Raw genomic sequence first — 9,358 nt, forward strand, 5'->3', positions numbered from 1 at the left:
AAAAAAGGTGGAGAAAAAAAATAACTGAACAGAGGAGCAGAACCTGCTGGTGGAGGCGGAGCGAGGTGTGTTGAAAGGTAGATTTGATCCTGGGATCACTGTGGGAACAAACAGGCATTCCCGAGCAGATCAATGCATCATTCCCTCTGCTTTCAACACCAGCCTGGAATGTGAGCAGCTCTGGTTCCTGCAGCATTCAGAAGCTAGAAAGGAGGTAGCAGCACACCAGAGAACTTCTCCACAGACAGGGGAGCATTGTAGATGACCATTTAGGCTTAGACTGCAGACATCATCATGTACAGTGCAGCAAATACGTCAGGAATACCCCATTCACCTTCCTTCTATGTATATAGTGCTTAGATTATTGTACTGTTGACTACAGTTTGTATTATTAGTATTTTCTTTTCTAGTTTTTCCAATTGTTTCCAAATTAAAATTTTAAGCAGCAAATATTTAAATAATTCTGTACTATATATAGTGTTTGTAATTTTGTTCACTTTTTGTTCATGGTTATTCAACATGGTTTCTATTATTTGTTTGTCCTTCCTAATATTACCTTACTAAAGGTGCACCGTTAACCTGTCCTGCCACTAAATAACCTTTATCTTACCAAGGAGAAAGTCTAAGAAAAATCTTAGAATTCGACAAAGTCTAAGTTTTCTTCGAACGACATCAGTAGAAGCTACGTTTAGTCTTGGGATTCTTTGTGAATACGGGCCGAGGATTTTTAACAGACAGACAGAAGAAAGTGTGTGGCTTGTCCGCAACATAATAAGAAACATCTTATTCTATACACTTCAATTCAAATTGCAGTCATCTTCAAACAAACCCTTCTGAAAAACAAGCATAATTTGAAAATACAGAAATATAAGAACAAAATCTACACATTTATAGAGACAATGAAATGAAACAAAAAAACCCGAGAAAAAAAAAAGAAAAACGTACCCTTCCCGACCTGTCAGCTGTTGAGATTAGTGAAACAGTTCAAATCAAACAGCTGCTGAAGATCTGAAAAACAGGAGACAATCTGTAGATCCACAAAGTCCATATTTCAGTTTTATAAAAAAACATAAAACATGGTTTCTTTAAACCAATGAAAGGTAGAAGGGCACTTTCCTGATTTCCAGTATAATAGAAATGAGAAAGCTCACATGGGGTTTAGTAAAACTATTAATCATGAACATGGTGATCCTGGGACACAGATGTAAAGGTACAATTAGGACTGGATAAAGTGTCAAAGCAACTAATCCAGAAGCATTGCAAGTTAGGATAGTAAAAAACAGCTTTTCAAGGGCAAGTAGAGTCATAACATCTAACACTTAACTGCAGCACTGGGATACATCCCAGATTTGTACACGATTTTAAAATGAATTTTTTGTTTTAATTGGAGAAAGATACATTTAGAAACAATAATTAGTCCAATGCCAGATTTTTATTCCAGAGCTATTGGACTGTAGATCCAGCTACATTCACCATAGTCCTGCTTAAACATAGCTGGTCAATACCGGTCAGCTATCACCACATCAAATAAGACAGAAATACAAACAGAACTAAACTCTTTGCTCTGAACCTCACTTTCTTTCCCAGAACCTTCATTAATGCAGAAGGCAGCCCGACCATCTATCCATCTTCTGCTCCATCCTACCATCACCCTAAATGACAACACTCTTGCAGATTTATCTGTTTGAAACTGGCTACCTGACCTCAGTAAGAATTTTCATTCAAGTTTTGCATCGTGCCGACCCCTTTATAGTCATGAAAATAGGAATATTGTTAAACTCTAGACATTGCACAACATACATTTTCTGCAGTCTCTGCAGAAATGTTTCCACATTAAAAAAAAGCCAGACTAAATTACGTTTTCAGTGTTGATCCTCCAAGTCTCTTCAGTTTCAGACATGTCAGCTTCCTGCATCTTCTCCCATGTGTGCGTCTTAAAAAAACAAAAACAAAAAACAGTCATTCATCGGATACCATAGAAGCCCCACAATTGTGGGTAATGCACCGCAGCCTGAATGCCTCGGCATCAGACCAGGATGTGAAAGCAACCTTTTCTTCCTCATCACCTGGGTCCTTTTTCCTCCTCTCTACCACTTTCACCCACGCTCAGCTTTTATGGACTCTTGTCCTGAGTGAGTGGGTTTCAGAGCGTGTGTTTGTGGGCCTTTTTACTGTGACATTTCACCCTTTTTTTGCTACATTTTCTGTTGACATGTTTTGCGTTGTCGAACTGCAAAAAGCCTCTTTAGGCCGCAAAAAAGGCAGCCCTGTTAGACAGTTGTACACTTTTGGGTTTGGAAGAGAAAATTGGAGGAAAGAATATGAAATATTAAACTGCAACCAAAGGCATGTTGCTGAGTGGGATATTAAAATATGAAAAACATTAATAAAATTGTTCATTTTTGGGGGGAGTTTCCTATTTTTTATAATGCATATCAAGAATTATTAGTTTTTTTCCCCACTTCAACATTAGTGCTGTTGAAAATGATTTCCCCCTTACAGATTTACTCAGGTTTGGCTTTTTTTGTCACACCTAAAAGGTTTCAGATCATAGATGACCTGAGTAGAAATGAAATATAGTTTTCAGAACATTATCTGCTATATTGTTGGAGAAAACTGCTACAAATCAGCCTAGCCATACGTGAAAAAGTTACTACCCCTTAATGAAAAAATCAGTAATGGCAACTACTGTCATCGAATGTTTATTATGAGTGGCAATCAGTCTCCTGCATTGCTTTGAAGAAATGTTTGCTCAGTCTTCTTGGCAGACTTGCCTTATTTCAGACACACTGGGGAGTTTCAAGTATAAACTACCTGTTTGCATTCAAAATCTAGTCCAGACTTTGACTAGGCCTCTTTAAAACCTTCATTTGGTTGTATTTGAGCCATTCAGGGGTATACTTGCTGGTGTGTTTCTGGTCATTTTCTGCTGCATAACTCAAATGAGCTTGAGTAATAAGTCTGGAGATTCTCCTTCAGGATTTTCTGTTACAAAGTAAAATTCACAGTTTTATCACTTCCAGCAAGTTGAGGGAGAAAAGCAGGCCCAGAGCCTTACACTTACACCACAATGCTAGACCATTACGAAATGCTGCTAGTTTTACGTCAGACGTAATGGGACGCACATCTTCCAAAAAATTCCACTTTCATCCACAGAATACTTTCCAAGAAGTCTTTATGCTTTGAGTTTGTCCCATGGATGCCATTTTTGCTGAATCATTAACACAGACCCTAGCTCAGACAAGTGAGGGCTGCAGTGCTTTAGATGCTGTTCTAGTCAACCATCTCCAGATTAATAAATCTCGGACACTTTGTTCCTCATCTGTCTTTGAATTTCTTTAGATTGGGGCATGATGTGTTGCTTTTTGAGATCTTTTAGCCAACTTCATGTTGTCAGACAGGTTCTATTTGAATGATTTCTACACGCTTGGCAGAAATCTTGCCCCAGATGTGGCTAACAAATCTTAACTCTGCTTTACAAAGAATGTGGTTCATCACAGTTAATTCATGATTTAACAAGGAGGAGTATACTTTTTCACATCATCTTTTCAAAACTGTTTTCTGCATTGACTCAGGTTAATACAGGTCCTTCTCAAAATATTAGCATATTGTGATAAAGTTCATTATTTTCCATAATGTCATGATGAAAATTTAACATTCATATATTTTAGATTCATTGCACACTAACTGAAATATTTCAGGTCTTTTATTGTCTTAATATGCATGATTTTGGCATACAGCTCATGAAAACCCAAAATTCCTATCTCACAAAATTAGCATATTTCATCCGACCAATAAAATAAAAGTGTTTTTAATACAAAAAACATCAACCTTCAAATAATCATGTACAGTTATGCACTCAATACTTGGTCGGGAATCCTTTTGCAGAAATGACTGCTTCAATGCGGCGTGGCATGGAGGCAATCAGCCTGTGGCACTGCTGAGGTCTTATGGAGGCCCAGGGTGCTTCGATAGCGGCCTTTAGCTCATCCAGAGTGTTGGGTCTTGAGTCTCTCAACGTTCTCTTCACAATATCCCACAGATTCTCTATGGGGTTCAGGTCAGGAGAGTTGGCAGGCCAATTGAGCACAGTGATACCATGGTCAGTAAACCATTTACCAGTGGTTTTGGCACTGTGAGCAGGTGCCAGGTCGTGCTGAAAAATGAAATCTTCATCTCCATAAAGCTTTTCAGCAGATGGAAGCATGAAGTGCTCCAAAATCTCCTGATAGCTAGCTGCATTGACCCTGCCCTTAATAAAACACAGTGGACCAACACCAGCAGCTGACACGGCACCCCAGACCATCACTGACTGTGGGAACTTGACACTGGACTTCTGGCATTTTGGCATTTCCTTCTCCCCAGTCTTCCTCCAGACTCTGGCACCTTGATTTCTGAATGACATGCAGAATTTGCTTTCATCCGAAAAAAGTACTTTGGACCACTGAGCAACAGTCCAGTGCTGCTTCTCTGTAGCCCAGGTCAGGCGCTTCTGCTGCTGTTACTGGTTCAAAAGTGGCTTGACCTGGGGAACGCGGCACCTGTAGCCCATTTCCTGCACACGCCTGTGCACTTTGGCTCTGGATGTTTCTACTCCAGACTCAGTCCACTGCTTCCGCAGGTCCCCCAAGGTCTGGAATCGGCCCTTCTCCACAATCTTCCTCAGGGTCCGGTCACCTCTTCTCGTTGTGCAGCGTTTTCTGCCACATTTTTCCTTCCCACAGACTTCCCACTGAGGTGCCTTGATACAGCACTCTGGGAACAGCCTATTCGTTCAGAAATTTCTTTCTGTGTCTTACCCTCTTGCTTGAGGGTGTCAATAGTGGCCTTCTGGACAGCAGTCAGGTCGGCAGTCTTACCCATGATTGGGGTTTTGAGTGATGAACCAGGCTGGGAGTTTTAAAGGCCTCAGGAATCTTTTGCAGGTGTTTAGAGTTAACTCGTTGATTCAGATGATTAGGTTCATAGCTCGTTTAGAGACCCTTTTAATGATATGCTAATTTTGTGAGATAGGAATTTTGGGTTTTCATGAGCTGTATGCCAAAATCATCCGTATTAAGACAATAAAAGACCTGAAATATTTCAGTTAGTGTGCAATGAATCTAAAATATATGAATGTTAAATTTTCATCATGACATTATGGAAAATAATGAACTTTATCACAATATGCTAATATTTTGAGAAGGACCTGTATTTGTCTGATATTAAAATTTCTCTCATGATCTAAAACATTTAAGTGTGGTAAAAAAAAGCAAAAAGAATGAATCTTTCTTTACAACCCTGTACATCGCAGCTTTTGAAAGTGCAGCAGGCTCTGTGAAGGAATTAACCGAACGATTTCTCTAAAGCACAAACACTCCCCTCTCATCAGCGGGATTCACACTCGACTGTTGCCATGGCTCTGCAAATCTGCCTGTGTCTATTCGTCAAGGCCAGAGTGTTTGACAAAGATATTGTCTGAAAACATGATTCACGTTGCACTCAATAGCTGGGATTTGTGTGCATGGCTGCCAGTAAGGCTGTGTGTGTGTGTGTGTGTGTGTGTGTGTGTGTGTGTGTGCACGTGTGTGTGACACGGATAGAAATATGTGTTTGCCCCTTCTATCATGGGAAAGAAAGCATATGAAAGCTGAGTCCAATGTTGAGCTTCAATAAAAGAATATGAGCCAAGGATTTCTGAGGTTCTCACTATTTAATAAGACTCAACACACAGAAGTCACCTAATGACAAAGTATCAACTTTGCTTTTGGTGTTGCTTTTCCACAAGCAACACCACCCAGAATCCGAATGACATTTTTCCAGATTAACATAGAGATTTAACTGGCAGGAATAAGATGTTGCATTTCTTGCCTTTTGTTCAAACCGAGGGAACGTAGCGGTTCCTTACCAGAAGACGCCCACACGGCCCATGTGTTCATCTTCACTCCTCTTGTACACGATAAGTACACACAGCGCCTTACTGTGCACTTGAAATTCTAATACTGAGACAATCGTCCACACTGGCAGGTAGCACAAGACTGACATCTTATTTGGCATCGTATTTATTATGAAATCCACTGGTGGATGGATCTTTTAGAGAGGCAATAAAATGAGAAACAACACCTTCAAGAACTAGGACAAGATGTTCAAAAGATGTGTAACACTACAGAGGGTGTTCAAACCTGAATAACTGACTATAAAAAAAATGTATAATAAGAATAAAAGGTACAGTACATAAAGTTGACTGCTCAGGTCTCACACCGCTCTGAGTTGCCTGTGTTTTTGTAATATCTAGAACTGACTGCCTTTCTAATTTCTTTACACACTTAAGGAACAATGACACACAAACTCCAATGTGTGTGAGCTCTTTTGTTTTTGTTTTTTACTCAGAGAGCGCAGAAACATTCATTTGCACACATAAGAACAATGTTTGCATAATTACCCCTGCCTCAGTAGGTAATGGTAACTTCAGCAAATCTGCTCACTCCTCTGTATAGCAACTGTTTAGGAGCATCTGGATTACTAGACTTTAAGGAAGTAGTTATTCCCACTGCTTTGCAAACACATTCAATCCCTATAACCGTTCCACATTTTGTAATGTCACAACCAAAACCTTCAGTATATCTAAATGGGATTTTTTTTATAGGGTACCTTTCAGTGTGGAACTCCTTCCTGCCGCACCGGAAGCTGAACTGAGGCCCCTCACAGCTGGAAACCGATCTGTTAACCAGAACCTAATGGGTTTCTCTATTAGCACCAAATTTCCCTTCTTCATGACTGTCTCCATGAAACAAACATCCACAGAAACCGGCCCGGACATAATTTCTTCAAACTTCCTGGTTGAGTGTAGGTTAATGTAGCGCTGTTGCTAACAGGTGAAAATGCAGTTCTGCCACCTGGGCTCTGTCTGATTGACACCAGGTGGCTCTGATTGACAAAAACAGCCATGCCTCCTGAAACCAATCAAAATCCAGGAAATTCACTCAGCTTTGGGGAAGGGAGAAAAAGATGATGTGAAGTCAGACAACCTGCTGCATCCATTGTCAGCAGCAAACAGGGTGCCACTACTCAACAAAAAGGGGGCACTAACTCCCCACTGACTGCACATGTATAATACAAAGCTCATTCAGGGTGCAAACCAAAGCATAAAACCTATGTTTTCCTAGTCTACTGGTGGTACCACCCCCCAAGTTTACCACCCTGGGCAGCTGCCTGTTGTATCAAAAATCAGGAAGAATCTGTGAGTCTCAATTTTTTGCCACAAATTTCTAATTAGATTGGGCCATTCTAAAAATAAAAATGATTTGATCTAAACCACTGCACTGTAGTTCTGACTGCATGTTTGGTGTTCTTGCCCTGCTTGCACCAGTCTAAGCCACTGACATGTTTTCCCTCAGGATTGCTTGGCATTTACCTCCATTCATCTACCTCATCAGTTTCCCTATCCGTGATAAAGAAAAATATCTCTACAGCATGATGCTGCCACTACTGTGTTTTGCCATGGGCATGTTGTGTTATTTTTCCTCCATACACAGCAATTAGGCCGATAAGTTTAATTTAGTTTTCATCTGACTACAGCATGTTTGTCCACATGTTTGTTGTGTGACAGAATGTTGCAAAACGTGAAAAATGTCCTACTTGGAATAAATTTGCAAGCCACTGTATGCCTGCTCCTCATTCAGGAGCTTAATACCCTTCTTTTAATTTGAGATACTTAAAAAATGCTCCCTGTTTTCACTTATATAGCTATTATGAAGTATTTTGATAAATCTGTGACTCATATGAACTGAGAAGTAGCTTACTTACTTTTTTATCATGAAAGTATATTAAATTGTAAGAAAGAAACAAAGAGCTTAGGTAAGATGAATATTTTATTATAATGTGTATCATCCAAAGCTGCTGTATTGCAGTCTAAAAATCAAGAATATGTTCTAAAAAATTAAAGATGTATGGGTTTGTGTGGATTGATTTCAATAGCTGTTTGCTAAGTGCCTCTGTCTTCATGGTCTGTTATCACAGCAAATATTAGTTGTTTCCTGCTTTTCAGTTAACTCTCTTATACGCACTGAAGCATCTTTTTATTGTGGGCACTTAAATCGAATCAAAAGTTGAATTTTTATGCCTGTTTCAGGAACTGGTGCTCAGTCACTGAATTGTCTGCAGTGGAAGTCAAATTTAAATATGTTTGTACACAGTCAGAATGTAGAAAAACTCAGTATCATTCTTCTGAATGTGTTTGTTACGTTCCATGCCTGATCTTTATGTTGCTGCTCCTTCAGTGTCGTGCTCCACAGGAGGGAGAGACAGAAAAGCAGGAGTCCACCTTTATGTTTGCATATTTGTAAAGTGATCCTAACATTTCATTAAAAAGAAAGGATTTTAACTGACATGAAACTTTCCCTCTTACACACCTATGTGAAATGTTTTTGGCTGATTTCTACAAAATCTCCCTTGAAGGTAGTCTGAGCTATTTATATTTTGATAAATAAAAAGGCACAGTTTTGAGGGTAAGGCATGCAAACAGTAGAGTACAGAGAAAACTGAAGACCAAGTAAAGTTTTTCCACTTTGGTAAAGATGATGAATGAACAAGCGAAAAACCAGAGCGGGGACTTTCATCATCGATAGGAAAGAGAGATCAGACTGACTACTTGTCTATTGTTCAATCTATTGGTTTTACTGGTTAACAAGAAAGCAAGGAAGAAGGGAAAACACAAAGAATAAATGGGGGTATTAGGAACAAGGAAGGAAGGAAGGATCTGCAGCTGTTTTCCTACCAATCATTTGTGATTTAAATTGTAGGCAACATTTTTTGATGTGCCGTATCTGCAGTAGTTTTAGAAGTAACTACAGCCAATGTTAAAGTTTTGCTTTTATTAGCAAATACAGGGGTTGGATAATGAAACTGAAACACCTGTCATTTTAGTGTGGGAGGTTTCATGGCTAAATTGGACCAGCCTGGTAGCCAGTCTTCATTGATTGCACATTGCACCAGTAAGAGCAGAGTGTGAAGGTTCAATTAGCAGGGTAAGAGCACAGTTTTGCTCAAAATATTGAAATGCACACAACATTATGAGTGACATACCAGAGTTCAAAAGAGGACAAATGGTTGGTGCACGTCTTGCTGGCGCATCTCTGACCAAGACAGCAAGTCTTTGTGATGTATCAAGAGCCACGGTATCCAGGGTAATGTCAGCATACCACCAAGAAGGACGAACCACATCCAACAGGATTAACTGTGGACACAAGAGGAAGCTGTCTGAAAGGGATGTTCGGGTGCTAACCCGGATTGTATCCAAAAAACATAAAACCACGGCTGCCCAAATCATGGCAGAATTAAATGTGCACCTCAACTCTCCTGTTTCCACCAGAACTGTCCG

General features: G+C 39.8%; 1 long non-coding RNA gene across 1 annotated transcript in view; it reads right to left on the reverse strand.

Annotated features, from left to right (window-relative positions):
* Positions 1 to 6,789, reverse strand: part of LOC124861843 — a 137,307-nt gene extending 130,518 nt beyond the window's left edge. Inside the window, exons 1-3 of the long non-coding RNA XR_007036767.1 lie at positions 6,631 to 6,789; positions 1,859 to 1,933; positions 946 to 1,008 (exon numbers count right to left, since the gene is read on the reverse strand). This is a non-coding gene — a long non-coding RNA (uncharacterized LOC124861843). The remainder of the gene's footprint in view (positions 1 to 945; positions 1,009 to 1,858; positions 1,934 to 6,630) is intronic.
* Positions 6,790 to 9,358: the final 2,569 nt, after the last annotated feature.

This window comes from Girardinichthys multiradiatus, chromosome 24 (assembly GCF_021462225.1).
Source record: "Girardinichthys multiradiatus isolate DD_20200921_A chromosome 24, DD_fGirMul_XY1, whole genome shotgun sequence".
NCBI lineage: Eukaryota > Metazoa > Chordata > Actinopteri > Cyprinodontiformes > Goodeidae > Girardinichthys > Girardinichthys multiradiatus.